The 17,558-nt window shown below is 43.3% G+C and overlaps 1 protein-coding gene and 1 long non-coding RNA gene across 6 annotated transcripts in view; one reads left to right on the top strand and one right to left on the bottom strand.

Annotated features, from left to right (window-relative positions):
- Positions 1-17,558, top strand: part of DLG2 (discs large MAGUK scaffold protein 2) — a 1,428,123-nt gene that overhangs the window by 805,248 nt on the left and 605,317 nt on the right. The gene's annotated exons all lie outside the window — the stretch shown is intronic.
- The window catches only part of LOC120395484, a 63,081-nt gene that overhangs the window by 37,641 nt on the left and 7,882 nt on the right, over positions 1-17,558 (bottom strand). For 2 of the 3 annotated variants that reach the window (XR_005592652.1, XR_005592654.1), the window contains 3 exons: positions 16,654-16,741; positions 14,498-14,578; positions 9,062-9,274 (listed from right to left, as the gene is read on the bottom strand). This is a non-coding gene — a long non-coding RNA (uncharacterized LOC120395484). Of the gene's footprint in view, positions 1-9,061; positions 9,275-10,323; positions 10,373-14,497; positions 14,579-16,653; positions 16,742-17,558 lie in introns of all 3 variants that reach the window. The other variant, XR_005592653.1, reaches the window with a different exon arrangement.

Raw genomic sequence — 17,558 nt, 5'->3', positions numbered from 1 at the left:
CTGGTCCCTGCCCCCCCCCCCGCCGCCCAGCCGCCCCCGGGCCCCCCCCGCCCCCCCCCCGCCCCGCCCCGCGCGCCGCCCGTCCCCGCCCCCCCGCCCGCCCGCGCCCCCCTCCCGCCCCCCCCCCCCCCCCGCCCCGGCCCGCGCCCCTCCCCCCGCCCGTCCCCCCCCGCCCCCCCCCCCGCCCGCGGGCCGCCCCCGCCGTCCCCCGCCGTCCCGCCCCGCCCGCCCCTCGCCCCTGCCCCGGCCCTGCCGTCCCCCCCCCCCCCCGCCCCGCCGCCCCCCCCGGCCCCGCCCCCCCCCCCCCGCCGCCCCCGCCCCGCCCCCCCGCCGCCCCCCCTCGCCTGCGCCCCGCCTGCCCGGCGTCGGCCTCCCGCCCCCCCTGCTCGCCCGCCCCCGCCCCCCCCCGCTTCCCGCCGTGCCCCCCCCGCCCCGCCGGCTCCCGCCCGCAGCCCCGCCCCGCCGGGGGAGCTGAGGAGGGCCCGGAGGGAGGGCAGGGGAGGGAGAAGTGGATGGGAGAGGGGGGGGAGGTGGGGGAGGGGAGGGGGGAGCAGAGGGAGGGGCTGTATATGCAAGATATTATCATCCTTTCTAAATCATAATTCCAGTTTTGGATTTTTTTTAAGAATAAAGATTTGGGAGTTAAGGCATCTCAGGTTTCAAGTCTGCTGTAAAGGCCCAGCTAATTCAGCAATAACTCAGTCCCATCCTATTAATATAGCTAAACCCTTTTAAACACGATTTAAACACTTTTTCCTTCCCTTGATCACTGACTGTCTCATTTTTTGCTTGGAAAAATAACAACCCATTTTTATTAATCAAACTTAATTACTTTTTTATAGTAGAGAACAAATAATGAAAATTGGTTTAAACGAATAAACTAATTTCTGTTGCAGTTTTTTATGTGTAAACAACAGAGAATCTCTGGTAGTGGACGTAGAAAGTAGCAATAAATCTTTAGGCATAACATGGTAATAAATAATTGATAGTTGTTTGGTTTATAATAAAGTACAAAATGAAAGTTAGTTGTGCACACCTTAGCATTTAAGAACTCCTTTCTTCTAGTGAGAACTGGCTCAAGCTAAGTGTGCCTCTGAAAAGCTGACTAATTAGTTCCTGTTTTCAAGGCCCAGTGTTCAGTGCAGAACCCCCTCAACCCCATCATGCAGCTTCACCATAGAGGAAGTTTTAAATCCATGATATAAGGGTCAGTTCAGGATGTATCCAGCACTGGGGTATTTTCCCCTAAGGTGCTCATGTTACCTCAGACAATAGAAGGCCAAAAAGGATCACTAGATCATCTGGTCTGACCTCCTGTATATCACAGACCACCAACACCATCTATCAACCACACACTAACCCCAACAACCAAAATTAGACTGAAGTATTACTGCTTCAGAGGAATGCGATTAAAAAACAAAACCAGAATACACAGGAGGAAAAACATCCCTTCCTGACCCCTGCAGGTAGCCAACTGAAACCCTGAAGCATGAGCATTTAGGAACAGAAGACATAAATGGAAAGAAGCGCAAGGACTGCTGGTCCTTCCCTCCACCATCATACAATTGTGGTCATAAATTTGTCCATCTCTCTCTTAAAACTAATTAAGCTGTTTGCCCCCGCAACTCCTATTGGAAGGCAACTGCACCTGTATTTCCCCTCCATAGTCCAACAAGGCTATTCACTCTCAAGCTTCTGACTCCTCAGCTGCAACCTCTCTTGGGCTCAGCAGCATGTCTCTCTACTTCCTGACCAGGATTTTTCCAGGCTGCACCGTTCCCTTCATAACTGTGAGTTCTCCAGCCAATGGGAGCTGCAGGGATGGTGCTGAGGGTGGGGGCAGCATGCGGAGCCGCCTCCCCTCCTCCCCGCCAGGGGCCACAGAGATGTGCCAGCAGCCAGCTGCTTCCGGGAACGGCGTGGGGCCATGGCATGCAAGCAGCCTGCCTGAGCACCCCTTTTAGCAGCCTGGAGATCGCTGCTTGTGATTTATTTTTGTGGGGGCCCCCCTTGAGCCAGGGCCCTGAGCGAAAGCCCCTGCCTTAATTCGGCCCTGCCTGTATTTTAGAAATCTACTTTCCAGCCTGAATTTGTTCATGGCCAGTTCATATCCATAGTCCTTAGCTTAAATATATTTTCACCCTCCCTGGTATTTACCCCCCCCGATGTATTTATGGAGAGTAATCATATCCCTCTCAGCCTTCTTTTTGCTAGACTAAACAAGCCAAATCACCTCTCATAAGATATGTCTTCCTTTCCCTCATCATCCTATTAGCGCTTCTCTGCATCTATCCCAGTTGAAAGTAATTTTTTTAACAATGGGTGACCAGAATTATATATAATATTCCAAATGAGGTTTTAGCAGTGCCTTGTACAATGGCATTACAACTTCTCTATCTCTTTTGGAAATGCTTTGCCTGTTATGTTCTAGGATCACAAGTTGCCTTTTTCTCTGCTGCCTCTCACTGGTGACTTAATGTTATCCTGAGATTGAGCCACACACTCAAGTCTCTCTCTTCCTGTGTCACTTGCAACTGATGAGCCCCCCAGCTTGTAGCAGAAATTCTTATTAGCTCCTCAGTGCAGGACCATACACTTCATACTATGGAATTTCATCCCATTTCTGTCACTCCAGTCTTCAGTCATCTAGATCTTCGTGTATAATATTCCAATCCTCCTCTGCCTTGACAATGCCTCCCAATTTTGTATCATCAGCAAATCTCATTAGTGCACACCTACATTTTGTGCCAAGGCCATTTATAAAAAATAAATTGAATAAGATTAGTCCCAAGACTGATGCTTGAGGAACTCCATTAGTAACCTCCCTCCATTCTGATAATTCATCTTTCAGCCTTCTCCTTTAGCCAGTTCCTTATCCACCTTACAGTGCCTGTACTGATACCAATCTTCCTTAATTTAAATAATTATCAGGATTTGTATATCCCATTCATTTTCTTAAATATAGTCCATATTGTTCTATAAATCTTATTTTATCTGGTATTGAATGGACAATCTATATCTGCGTAATTGTGCCTGTCACTCTGCTGCAGCCAGCGGCTAGGTAAAAGTAGTCATTATTTCAAGACTCTTACATGTATGCTCTTTGGAGGTGGAGGTGATGGCTCGCGCGCCGCATGTGGGAGGCTGAATATCTTTCCCTCTGAAATTTGAGATGTAGGAGTTACAGCAGTGAACTAAATGTGACAGAACTGTGCACAGAGGAGAGGGCTCAGTAATAGAGGCGATACTAGGAATAATAAAATAAAGCTGCAGTTGCTTCTCTGACTCTGTTACATGAGCTTTTGTTTTACTGTAACAAGCAGCGAACAATGAATGTGCCATCTTGTGGTTTATAGAGCTGCTGCAATTAATTTAACAAGAAAGCTCATGATCAAGTATTAGCCATACTGTGTTCAAAATGTGGAGGTCTATGCATTGCACTTTGGATGACTTAAAGAATTGCAGCTATGCTTTAGCTGTGAAACAAATTTGAGTTGGGACTCTTCCTGGGGAAGGAGAACATTAAAGGCGTGTGGAACTGCATGGAGGTGAAGCATGGGAGTTTACGTTGTTGGGGGGGGGGGGCATTTATTTTTTTCACCCTTCCAGGTAACTTGATCTTTAAAGCAATCTACTATAATTGTTCTTTTGCTCATCTAAACATAATGTTTTACAGATTACAGTGTTGTCTTCTGTTCCTATTTGTATATTCTTCTCCCAGTTCATAATTTCAGAAAATAACAAATTGACTCCATTGTCTTACAGATGGAAGCTTTTAGCTGAAGGTCACAGCTCGTTCAATAATGATTTAAAGCATGTGTAGTACACAGCATTTTCTAACTGCACTAGCCTTGATGTAACCAATTGTATTTAAAACAATTTGTAAACAGGGCAGACAACTGCTAGTGTCTTGCAGCCTTTACCCTGGTCAGGGTAAAAGTAGAACATCATGAAAACGATTGTCTACCATGAAGGGTCATGTTTTGTGAGAAACCTTTGTCCCAATTATGCTCAGTCTTTGTGGAAGCTCCCTGGCAAAATCCTGGAACAAATCTTCCCCCACATAGTGTAAATAATTTCGCTGATCAGAAGCACAAGGTTATAGCCATTGAGGAATGTTACTGTGTTGGGGGGGGGTGTGAAATATGCAATTCACAATGGGACAGAGAACTTGGCAAATAATGAGGCATTATTGTGGGCACGAAATAATGTCTTGTTATTTTAAAAACAAAATTAGTTCCTTTTTGCTCTTATTCCATCAAATGTGACCCCCATGCCTAGTTCACCTGGCATTTTCTCTTCTCTAGGTATGGCGCTGAAAATGCTGCCACATAAATCTGCTGGTTCTTAGTCTCTCTGGTGTCATGGTCTCTTGTTTTTGGCAAACTACTGCTCCCTGTCCCACCATGGTGCCACCTACTGGCTGGAGTGAGTTTTGCAGACTATGACTGCAGCAGTTTAGAGAGGTAGGGGACTGCCAACTGCACACACTCCAGTTGTCATGACCATGATAGGGCTGTCCCAGATGGCACTTCACAGAACCCATGCCCAAAAGCAGGGAGCAATCTGGATCTGGATTGGAGATCGGGGCAGTGGAGATCATGCCTTTGCCATGGTTTGATTGTCTCCTCTAGTTGGAGCTAGGGCACACCATTCCCCGAAGGGTAATGGAACTATTTTGGTCTGCCCTATGAGATAGACTCATAGACTTTAAGGTCAGAAGGGATCATTATGATCATCTAGTCTGACCTTCTGCACAATGCAGACCACAGAATCACACCCATCCACTTCTATAACAAACCCCAAACCTATGTCTGAGTTATTGAAGTCCTCAAATTATGTTTTGAAGACCTCAAGCTGCAGAGAATCCTCCAGCAAGTGACCCGTGCCCCATGATGAATGAAACCACTGTGTTTCCAGGTGTCTGAGGGGAAAATGCAAACCACAGACTGCCCTACCATTGGCCTGGTAGGACTTCATAATGCTGCTTTGTCCTCTACCATTGCACTCCTCAGCGATTCTTTTCCCCACCCAGTTTCACTCTATAAGTCACCATGGTTCACAGATAACCTGAAATGAATAAAATGTGATGTGAAACATCTAGGGTGTGTCTACATAGCAACTAGACCCTTGCATCTGGCCTGTGCCAACTGACTCAGGCTCGTGAGGCCCAGTCTGTGGGGCTGTTTCATTCCTGTGTAGACTTCCAGACTCAGGCTGGAGCCTGAGGTCTAGGACCCTATGAGGTGGGAGGCTGGTATGGGTCAGCCACAGATTTTTCTCTGCTGTGTAGACAATACCCCTAAAGTACAATTAAAGAAATCTCATGCTGATTCATTGTGACGCATTGAATTTTTGATGTCTTAGGCACTGTATTTTTTGAAGTCTTAGGCAGTGAGATAGGCTTTTTCTCCTCCCGCATATCTGCAAAGCCTTGAACAGCCGAACTGCTCCAAGTAGCAGAGAACCTAATCCTGGCTCTCTGCTTGGTTACAGGGTACATTAATGCTGAAGATCTTTCAATATGTTCCTGAGTAAGTTGCTCCGCTGTTACTTTGTGGGGCCTCTCTGAGTGCACAGGAGTCAGGCCTCAGCCTTTACTACTTCGGGGGTTGGAATTCTGTAATTCACCCACTCTCAGACCAGGATGTGATTACTCCCTGCTACCAATTGTGTCTTATTCAGCAGGTCCAACTGGACCCAGCAAGGGTTTCCCTTTGGGGGCCTGTAACAGCATCCATTTGCAGAGAGAGACACCAAAAAAAGAGCATAACTTACATTTGCCCAAAAGGTTACACAGCTCTTAAAGAAGTGGATTTAAAAACAACAGAGATCTACACGCATATTCCCTTACCTAAATGTAGCCTTTCTATCCACAGTTTGGGCAGGATTTGGCTTATTCCCCATCTCTCAGTAGGGAGAACCTGCCTGGACCCTGTTTTCTATGTCTCTGTCAGACTCCACTTATTCACGGGCACATCCTAGCCAGCCCCTCTCAGCTCATCCCCCCCAAAACACTCTCCAATTTTGCCAGGGGCTTTGAGGGATTAGGTTCCCTTGGATCCCAAACTTAGCCTGGGTAGAGCCAACTAGGTGAATACTCCTACCAACTGACTGGCTCAGCCATTGTTATCTAAACTCCTTTGAAGCTGTGTCATTGTCTTTTAGTTTTCTGGGTTCCTTAACTCTCCATTTACAAAAAGAACAGGAGTACTTGTGGACCCTTAGAGACTAACCAATTTATTTGAGCATAAGCTTTTGTGGGCTACAGCCCACTCATTGGATATGTGCCATTTCAGCCTCCTTTGATTTAACTCCATGCATTCAGTCAGGCTGCAATATAAAATTTGAACAGGGGAACCAAGTCATACATAATGCTCCTAAAATTATAATCCAACCCCCCCACCCCAGTTTATCATATCTTCAACATAAAAATCACTCTTATACAGATTTGGCTGTGAAGTAGACAGCATCTCAAGGGAGATAGAGTCTAGAGTCTCCTTCAGGTTCAGCCAGCATCAGTCACTTAGATCTGTCCACACTCTCCCCTTCCATTACTGCACAGCCATGGCTTCCCCAGCAGAGCAGCTGGGGTCAAAACTGGGAATAGAAGAGGAGTTGGGACTAGAGGCGGAACTGGCCTTGAGGTGGAGTGGAAATGAGGGTAGACCTGGGTTGGGGGCAGAGTGGAGATGGGGCTGGGACTGTAGCTGGGCTGGGGGTGGAGTAGGGATGTGTCAGAGTGGAGCTGGGGGTGGAGCGGAGCTGGGTGGTGCTCCCTCCATGCCCCCGGGTGGGCTGGCCCAAGCCCCACTGCGTGCCCCCCATGAATGTTCCTCCATGTCCCACCCCCCACAGTTTGGGAACCACTGCATTAGACCTCTTTTCTTTTGGTCTAGTTGGGGCCTTTGGGAAAATATTGGGTCCATTGTTGGCTGAGTTAGCCCACAGCACACTAGAGGTAAAAGGACAAAGTACCAGCCTCCTTAAAGAAGCTGTTGTAGGATTTCTGCTGAAGGTAGCCACCTCTTTAATATTCACAATCTTGCTGGCAGTTGATATCTGTCCAAACTTCCTTTTCTGGGAAGTGTAGTTGAAAAGTTTGTGGCAGAATAATTCTGGCAGTATATGGAGTCTTCACGTGGCCTTCACCCTCCCCAAACAAAGTTTAGGCTTCCTTGTCTGGTGTTTCAGCAAAGGCACCAAACACAAATTGAGACATAGAGACTCAGCTATCCTCTCAACCCTACAGGTGATCCCATCAAGTCAGGATGAATGCAATGGAGAGAGGAGGAGGAGGAGGGTGAAATGGTTACTACCCATTGTGCATACAATTTGTGTCTATACAGACTACTTGAGGATGCAGAATTGTCAGTTTTGCATCTTCATAGCATTAAACTAGCTTTGAAAAGAAAGCATATTGTTGTATATTTGCAAAGTGCACCAAATTACAACTCAAGAGTTGGCAAATCAAACAAGACACAATTGGATCTAGTTTGTTCTCAAGGCATTGTCTCACTTTAACTTGGCATTAAAATTACTTTTTCATAACTTGACACTGTTGGTAGATATGACACCTTTATGTGACTCATTTCATATAGCTAGATTATTTTTGCACATGTTTTTAATCAGACTTTACTTTGTTGTTGTTTTTTCTTAACAAGAAGGTTAGATATACATTTTGGAAAAAGAACCTCCAGCATGATTTGGGCCTTGTTTTATGCACAAAAGTGACTGTTGTAATGAATGGCTAACAAGATCAGGGACTATTCTGAACATGATATTCAGTATGATTCTTAGTGCTGGGAGGGCCTAGGACCTAGTGATCATAATTTCAATTTTGAAACACTAATAAGGTGTTGTAATCCATAAATACTGGGCAACAGAAATTAGACTTTTAAATAAGTTTTAAAACAAATTGGATTGAATTAATTAGTGAGGAAGTGGGGAGCATTTAAAATACAGTTGAGGAAGCAGCCATCAAAATCCATCACAGTAAATGAAAGACAGCTAAGAGGGCAAAGAAAGTCAAGTGTTCAGGATGATGAAGAGTCATCTGAGAGTCAGACATCATGGTTTTGGTTTTTGTTTTTTTTAAAGGGAAATGGGAAGAGAAGAACTGAGAAGCAAGTGGGAAAAGTCAATATATTATAGAAAACATCTGACACCATATATGTTGTACTATGAGTAGTATCTTTCATCTGAATATTTCAGATTGAGTTACAAACTAATCAAACTTTGTACCACTCTGAGGGATGTATGTGCAATATAGTATTCTCATTTTAAGGATGAATAAACTTCAGTATCTGTATTAAACCCCTTTGGGTCCACTTTAAAATCTAGGTACTAATTACTTGAGTTAACATCTTTTGCATGTGCAATTATCACCTATTGGGTTGGTTCAGCTCTTGCCCTAGAGACAATCAAACTGGTCTGTGGTAGGATATTCTCAGTTTTGGGATCTGCGTTGCAGAAATCCCTCAAAGAGGAGGGTGATGCTTCCTGGTGTACTCAGGGTTGGACAGTTCCGTGCAACCCACCTGCCATTAGCATGAGGAAGCCTTTTCTATGCCTGGTGTGGGTCACTTCCCCAAAACCACCAGCCATTGGCAACCCAAGCACTGCCTTCCAGGCCTCCACAGGCCCTGCACTCTCCATTTACATACCAACTCCCAAGCACTCTGAGTGTCCCCCTGGAGTATCCAGCCCCTGTTCCACTGGACACTCACAGGATTCACAGATCTACTACTTCATAAGTAATAGTGCACACCAGCTTACCAATCATACTTCAGGATCACCACTCCACTCAACATACTGCTCTTAGATAGGGTTATAGTAAAAACAAGCAGTTGTCTCACAAAGGGCAGAGATTCAAGAAACAGCAAGTATAAAAAATAAAAATATATAAAAAATATATTATATATATAAAGTAAAACCATAACACATTATAGAACCTAGTATTGCTCGCCAGTGGTTTTCAGCTAATTAGGGAGTGATCCTTTTTTTCATGAAACAAGCCACTCTTTCAGCTTATCCCCTCAATAAAGGGAGCAGAATGTACCTCTGTACTGACAGTTGTTGTCCAGAAATCCATTGTCATCACTTGTAAACAAGGCTCCCTCGTACTGGTTTATTTCTTAGTGTAAATTTCCCCTCTGGAAGTGCTCTCAATCCCTTCCTTACTGTTTGGCTCAGACTGTAAATGGGGCATCCATTGTGAACCATACAATACTCAAATTGCATGTAGCCAGGCAGATAGATGAATATGTCGTATCTGGGGGGAAAAAAAATGTTTCTCACCTTTTGCTGACCAGCCCCAAGGCACAGAACTTAACGACGTAATTTTCAGTATAGAGAAATAACTCCTTAAATATTATCCACATAGACATTTTGAAGTGGTTATGAGGACCTCTGTGACACGGGCTTTCAGTACATTTGGTGAACTAGTATGTAGAGATGAGACCCAGGGGATCCCTGTAACCTTTATGCTCCCCCGTGCCCTATGCCAGTTGGCACCAACAGATCCCTGGGTCACAAGGAGGTCACCTGGCATATTTCGGGGGCTGCCACTAATGTATGCTGCATGTCTAATTCATTTGGTCTATACTGACTATTTTCTGGGCCCCACTTGCTTGCTTTTTCGTCTCCTCCTAATTTTCTGTTTTGTTTTGTTTCCAGTTGTTCTTACTCGATTGGGTCTGATTCCTTTATGTCTGGAGTGGTTTGCCTGATGACTATTGAGCTTCTCCTTGCGACATATTTTTTTTTTCTTATTACCATATGGCTGTTAGTTGTGTTTGGCTGTTTGGTTCTCTCTCTATTCTTATGTTTTTTGTTTCTGGATTCAATTGTATTGTGCTGATTCTGGGGAAGTTCTATGGGCTGTGTTATACAGGTGGTCAACTAGGTGATAACAGTGGCCTCTTCTGGCCTTGGAATCCATGAAAAATAATGAATGTGGAAAGAGACCTGGACTGTGGAAAAATACCAGGAAGTATGTGGAGTTAACTATCAAACCCGAGCTAACTTGCTATGCAGATTTTAGTCCGTACAATTAACTTTACCAGCTTAAAATAAAGAAATTCAGTGTAACGTTTGCTTCAGTTTGCCTGATATCATGGACCGCACAGAACTATCTGTAAGAGTTTGGTAAATATTCAGGAGTTGGAGAGAAGAAGTTAAGAGCTCAAAAATCAAAATAGATCAAATCACATGCATTATTAATGATATATTCTAGAGTAGTTGCATACTTAATAAGATCACTACAAATTAATCCTTGAGCCGCAACAAAAACATGGATTTTAAAAAAGCATGCAAGAACACCTTGGGGTTCTCTTTGTTCCACAGCTGTACTTTCAACTCTGCAAAGTTCCTGCACAAAAAACATAACGGCGGAGATTTTTTTAAGAGAGATTTAGAAGCACAAGTTAATCTCTCATTTTAAAAATCTGAAAGTCAATAGCTGCTTTTAAAAATCTCATCCAAAATAAACTAGTATATTCATCCTGATATTCTATTGCATACCCTCAGTTGGATCTCAATGTTTTTTCTAAAACTCAAGAACATTTACTTATTTTTTTCATAGAAATTGATAGCTTAATATAAAACTGAGAACTGTATCATTTCTGAATTGTGCTGTTTGGGCCAAACGGAATGTGGCAAAAATTCAGGGAGGAGTTGTTGTACCTCCAGCTAATTCAGAAAAAGCACTCTACCATCAGTGTCCAAAAAGGAGTAAAAGGAAATATAACACTATCACCACCAGTACTGAAATTTAATCCGTTGTATTTAATTATATTTACTTGCTACCACAGGCAAAACGGTCTGCACAAATGACATTTTTCATGGGATAGGGTTCATTTCAGATCCCACTGAAGTCCATGGGATCTAATTATTTCAGCAGGAGATGGATCAAATTCCTAGTGAGTTGGTCTGTTTAGTAACAGAAAGGATCAATTATTAAAATATGTCTAATGGGCAACCAAAGACCTAACACTAATTAAGGGAATATATAACTCCTAAAACCTTTCTGCCCCTTAACCCCCCAAAATTCCATCTATGCTGCAAAGGCATTGAGAGAACTAATTTTAAGCTTCCTTTTTTTTTTAAACAGATTTTCTTTCCTTCCCCTCCCCCAACCTCCCAGCTCTCCACCCCAACTCTGAAGGAACCATTGTAGATAACTGGTATTTACAATAACCAGCTAAACAAATTCTGGTACCATAGAAGTCAATTTACTTCTATGGGACCAAATGGCAGTGTTTGGTTTATTTCCATGACTAGAATATTCCTCAGCATCTTCCCAAAATGTTATATCACAGAAAAATGCTAAAAGCAGTTTAAAACTGTGAGTATCAAATCTTCACATACTGTGTTTAGTTGTGGGAAGGGGTGGGAGAGGAAAAGGGGAAAGAAGCACAAGAGATTTTTTTTAAGAGAAATCCTCTGAATTTAAGTCACTTTTAAAGTAGGATCATGGCAAGGATGCTTTTTTAGTAAACAATGCTATTTTCCAAAGCTTCTAATGCTTTTTATCATCTAAAACAATTCTCCATAAATCATTTACCCATGTTTGAATAATGCTTTTACTCTAGAAAGAAAAATGACTGAAAAAGTAACAACACTGAGTTATCCCATCATATTTTAAAACTACTTCAAGGCAGTGTTTTCCCTCTAGAAATGCATATGAACCTGAATTGAATTAATTAGAGATTTTTTCTAATGGCATATAATACTAGACAAATAATCCAGATTTGCATTTAAATGAGGTTAATTTAAATGTAAATACATTTCATGCAAATCTTAAAATGCTTCAAAGTAATTATCTGCTAGAATTGATTGCCTGGAATAAGAAGGGTTAAAAGATAATTCCTGCATTAGATGTTAACAATTAATGAGAAACAGCAAAACAGCTCTAACGAGAAGCCTTCAATTTGAGGTGCTTCTATATTTGTTTTACCTAAAGTCTTGTTTGTGTGGTATTAGAGGAAAATTAAATGTTTGTGCTGTAAGTGTGTATCCTGCAGGAGATAAGATTTTCCATTTGGATTTTATAGTCACTGACTGTGGGATAACAAGTAATCCTCAGTGTTGAGGACAAAGGATGAGCACTTCGTTTCAAATGCCATGTTTGAGTCACTATGCAAAGCATTAATTGAATATTAGGGTTTTTCAGTGTGGTTCTCCCTCTTCCCCTCAACTTTCATGGCTTATTTTTATGCAATTTGAGTAATTTTTTTAAGAGTTAAATATTTAATTTTCTCACTGGTTTTAAAAATATTTTCTTTGTCTCATCCGGAAGATTTGCATCCTTCCAATGAAGCCTAGAACTACCAGGTATTAACTCCCAGTGACTTTTTATTGCCCTTTTGCCTCTCTGCAAGCAGTGTTCAATGGTACAAAAATATTCAGTATATTCAGAACAAAAAAACAAAAAACACGGAGAGATACAGTAACTCCTCACTTAATGTGTCCCGTTAACGTTGTTTCATTGTTACATTGCTGATCAATTAGAGAACATGCTCATTTAAAGTTGCACAATGCTCCCTTATAACATTGTTTGGCAGCCGCCTGCTTTGTCCACTGCTTGCAGAAAGAGCAGCCCGTTGGAGCTAGCTGGTGGGGGCTTGGAACCAGGTGAACCGTCAGCCCCCCATCAGCTCCCCTAAGTTTCCTGTGTGGCAGCCACCCAGCAAGCTATCAATTGCTGGACAGTTTAACTGTCCTCCCCACACTACCCTGTCCTGTTCCTGCCCTCTGCCTTGGAGCTGCTCCTGGGAGCCTCCTGCTTGCTGCGCAGGGGGAGAGGGAAGAGGGGCACTAATGTCAGGGTGTCCTCCTCCCCGCTCCCGCCCCTTGATCCCATCTCCATAGAGCCCGGGGGGGGGGGGAGGGAGAACACGACAGGGCTCAGGAGTGAGGGAGCTTGCTGGCAGCAGCTGCTGTCTCAACTTGCTAATCTACTTTAAAAGGCAATGTATTTAGAGTGTGGTCAGCGTACTTAAAGCGGCAATTCACATCTCTCTCTCTCTCTCTCACACACACACACACACACACACACACACACAGAGACAGTGTGTGTCTCTCTCTGTCTGCCATGCTGTGTCTCCTCCCTCCAACCCTGCTGACTTGTAGAGTGTGAGGCTACATTAACAACAATGGGTTAACCCTTGAGGGCTCAGGAGTTCCCTGGGAAATATCCCACCCTCTTCCACCCTCTAACTCCACCACCTCAACCAAGCTTCACAGTCATCATTGCTGTGTACAGTATTAAATTGTTTAAAACGTGTACTGTGTGTGTGTGTGTATATATATATAGTCTGGCGAAATTTTTTTCCCTGGAACCTAACCCCCCCTATTTACATTAATTCTTATGGGGAAATTGGATAACTACAACGTTAAGCAAGGAGTTACTGTATAACATCAGTTACAGTGGTCTCTGCAAAATCATAGAATATCAGGGTTGGAAGAGACCTCAGGAGGTCATCTAGTCCAACCCTCCCCCTGCTCAAAGCTAAACTAAACTAAATCATCCCAGCCAGGGTTTTGTCAAGCCAGGCCTTAAAAACTTCTAAGGCTGGAGATTCCACCACCTCCCTAGGTAACCCATTCCAGTGCTTCACCACCCTCCTAGTAAAATAATGTTTCCTAATATCCAACCTAGACCTCCCCCGCTTCTTGTTCTGTCATCTGCCACCACTGAGAACAGCCTAGCTACATCCTCTTTGGAACCCCTCTTCAGGTAGTTGAAGGCTGCTATCAAATTCCCCCTCACTCTTCTTTTCTGCAAACTAAATAAGCCCAGTTCCCTCAGCCTCTCCTCGTACGTCATATGCCCAAGCCTCCTAATATTTTTTGTTGCCCTCCGCTGGACTCTCTCCAATTTGTCCACATCCTTTCTCTAGTGGGGGCCCAAAACTAGATGCAATACTCCAGATGTGGCCTCACCAGTGCCGAATAGAGGGGAATAATCACTTCCCTCGATCTACTGACAACGCTCCTACTAATGCAGCCCAATATGCCATTAGCCTTCTTGGTGACAAGGGCACACTCTTGACTCATATCCAGCTTCTCATCCACTGTAACCCCTAAGTCCTTTTCTTCAGAACTGCCGCTTACCCAGTCGGTCCCCAGCCTGTAGCAGTGCATGGGGTCTTCTGTCCTACGTGCAGGACTCTGCACTTGTCCTTGTTGAACATGCGGAGGGTGCAATCCATCCCATCATCCAGATCATTAATGAAGATTTTGAACAAAATCGGTCCCCAAACCAATCCCTGGGGCACTCTGCTTGATACCAGCTGCTAACTAGACATCAAGCCATTGATCACTACCCATTGAGCCTGATGATCTAGCCAGCTTTTTATCCACCTTATAACCCATTCATCCAATCCATACTTCTGTAACTTGCTGGCAAGAATACTGTGGGAGACCATATCAAAAGCTTTGCTAAAGTTAAGATATATCATGTGCTCAACATTTACCCCCCAGAACCATTTACCTGATCAGAAGCCTTGTTGAAATCAGTGGGAGTCTTTGCATTGACTCAATAGGCTTTTGTTGTTGTCCTGTTGTGGTTATCCTAGAATGGGATATACTGTGAATATTATGGTTAAAAACAGATAACATGGAGTAGTGAATGAGGAGTTGTTAATGACCACCATGATTGTTATGCATCGTAAGGCATTTTTCTAACAATTATTTAATGGTTTTAGGAATCTGGGTGTATATTCAACTTTGGATCTTTCTACTTATTTATTTTGTTTGATTTCTTCAATTTTTCACATCATATGTACCCCTATCATATTCACGTTGATAATGCACAGTAAATAAATTAATCTGTTTATCTTGTTTTAATAATCAGTTGTATAATATCAATAAGATCCTTGGGCAGTGGACTACTAGGGCACTGTTATAGGAAGTTGGTGAAATCCTGGCTCCATTAAAGTCTATGGCAAAGTCCCATTGACCTCAGTGGGGCTAGGATTTCACCTAGTGTGACTTAAGAGCATTTTAGTGTTCACACATAACTGGCTCTACTTCTACATTTAGTACTTGCTTTCATCCTTGTACCTGTACAACTCCAACCAATGTGTCAGGTTCTTTCAACCAGAAATGCAGTCCCTATCATGGCTGCTATTTTTGATATGGTTAGGAACATTTGTCCAGTGTAGTGATCTCGTTAGTGACAATGCCTAAGAGCTTTTTAACAGACAGAATAATGTTCTTTGAAATGTACACAATAAGAGCCTGATGTTGCTCTCATTTGAAATCAGTGGGGTTTTGCAATATCTCGGTCTTTATCTAGTTATCCACCATAGTGTCCTAGTGTTTCAGAGTGCAATGGAAGCAGGACTGGGAAATTAGTCTATATTATGTCTTTTTTGTATATGCTGGTACTGAATAATAGCCATAGTATAATAAGTGGAAATCTAAAGTAGACATAAAAATAACAACACCTTTTTATTGTCTAATATTGATGTCATAAGAAGAAAATGGCCAGAAAATGACACAATACATTTTTTTTATTTAGGGAATGCAAAATTATGTTAAGGTGGTTAGGGAGCTAGAGGAAAGCAGAAAACAGGATCAAGATAGTTTTGAAATAAGAAAAGGGGAGTAAAGTTATATAGCAGAGGAACAAATATTTCATGTATTACTATATTGAATAATATGCACCAATCTGCATGTACTGCAATTATATATCTCTAAACATGGAATTTTTTATCTGTAATAATTGAAAATGACAGTGCTGGACTTCAGGAAGTTTTTTAGTGTTTTCAGTGGCAGTTATTTTCAAATCAGCAGCTATATGAGCTGTGACAATGCAATAAAATATCAAGCATTCAGAGCTTGGCTGTAGGAAATAATTTACCTCTTAATGGCTGAGATTGTCATTCACCTACTGTATATACCAAGGAGAAATATGATTGCATTTGTGTATGTGCGGATGTGTATAATCAGCAGAGCTTCAAACAATCACTATGGTAAATTAATTGTGATTAGGATTTTTAATATACCAGCAAAATGTAATTTGCGTTCAAAGTGGTGACATCTTAGTTTCCTTGAGTATTTGTGACTTTTTACCTAAGTCTATAGATGGCATTCGTTTTCTTACATCAGTAAAATGTAACAGTAGTTTGTACTGTATGAATCCATCTAACATTTTTTATAAACTGTGTGAGAGGCACGGGGAGAAACTGATTCATGTCTGGCTGAATAGACCATGTGACAAATCATTACATTTCTATTTGTTTGCGCAGAGGTGAACAATGAGGCCAATTTTTCCAATGTAAGATCAGTAACTCCCATTGAAATTAAAAGGAGTTATTTGTATCCTGGTGGGGAGGACCTGGCACTGTCATTCAGACAAATCACACATGCAGAAAAGCACAATCTGATCAGCTTGCAGCTGAATTCAATGAAAACTAGTATTTACATGTAATGCATACTGATTACCTAGATCTCTGCATTCACACCCCATTTTGAGCATTAGTTTCAAAGGAAAAGATGTCATACTTTAGAAATTCATGATCAATCCAGAGAGATTTCAAAATATTTTTGATTAAGATGTTCATAATATATGTAACAATCTATATGCTTGCTTCATATTTTGGTGAATATCAAGTTTTATTGTACTTGTTAGTCTATAATTACCTATATGTCCAAATCTTAATTTTCACCACCATGAAGTTGGTATCTGCTCAATATTTCATCAAGGACACAATCTGAAGTAATTTATAATCTAAATGGGAAGGCATAGTCAAAAGAAGGTACTCAAATAAAGACACATTATACTATATCTTTTTTAAAAAAAGAAATAAAATTTCTAGCCACCAGATCTAGATCTATCACCTATTGATTATAAAATGAAATTGATGTATATCTCAGACCTGCAAATAAATGGTCTACCATGTGAACTGCTAGCTCTCAGGCTTCATGGAGGACAAGGAGAAAGCGGCAGTATGGGGTGCCATTTGAGTTGCACTGACTTAAGTAGAAATCTCCACAGGTATAAAAAGGGGGGGGCTGGGTATGTGTGGGGATGCCAGAGTCTGGGCTGGGGTCGTGAAAGAGTCAAGCAGAGGGCTGGGTGTGTATTGGGGGCTCAGGGCAGGCTCTGGAGGGGGTGCAGGGCTCAGGGCACGGGCCTGGGGGGTGTGCGGGGCTGTGGGGCTCAAGGCAGAGGGCTGGGGGGGGTCAGGGCAGAGAGCTGGGGTGTGTGTGAGGGGAGGGTCAGGGCAGGGGGCTGGAGATGATATGCTTCCATTCCCCCCCTTCCCGAAGGCTCTGCCTCCGCCTCTTCTCTGCCTCCGCCAGGAGCAGCGAGCACACTGACTCCACTCCTCCCTGACCCCCTCCCTCACAAGGGCCATCAGCTGATCGGCCAGCAGGGAGGGAGGGACAAAAAGGCAGAGGAGGGGCAGGAACCCAGCACACTACAGGAAGAGGCAGGGGAGCCGGCAGGACCAAGCTTCTGCCCATAGGCGTGCGCAGCACATTTCATTAGGGTGTGCACCCAGGGAGCCCTGCCCTAGCCCTGCCCCCATCCACTCCCTCCT

Source organism: Mauremys reevesii, linkage group 1, assembly GCF_016161935.1.
Source record: "Mauremys reevesii isolate NIE-2019 linkage group 1, ASM1616193v1, whole genome shotgun sequence".
Classification (NCBI taxonomy): Eukaryota; Metazoa; Chordata; order Testudines; family Geoemydidae; genus Mauremys; species Mauremys reevesii.
Note: the sequence above shows the minus strand (reverse complement) of the source record. Positions and strands in the feature narration are given on the sequence as shown.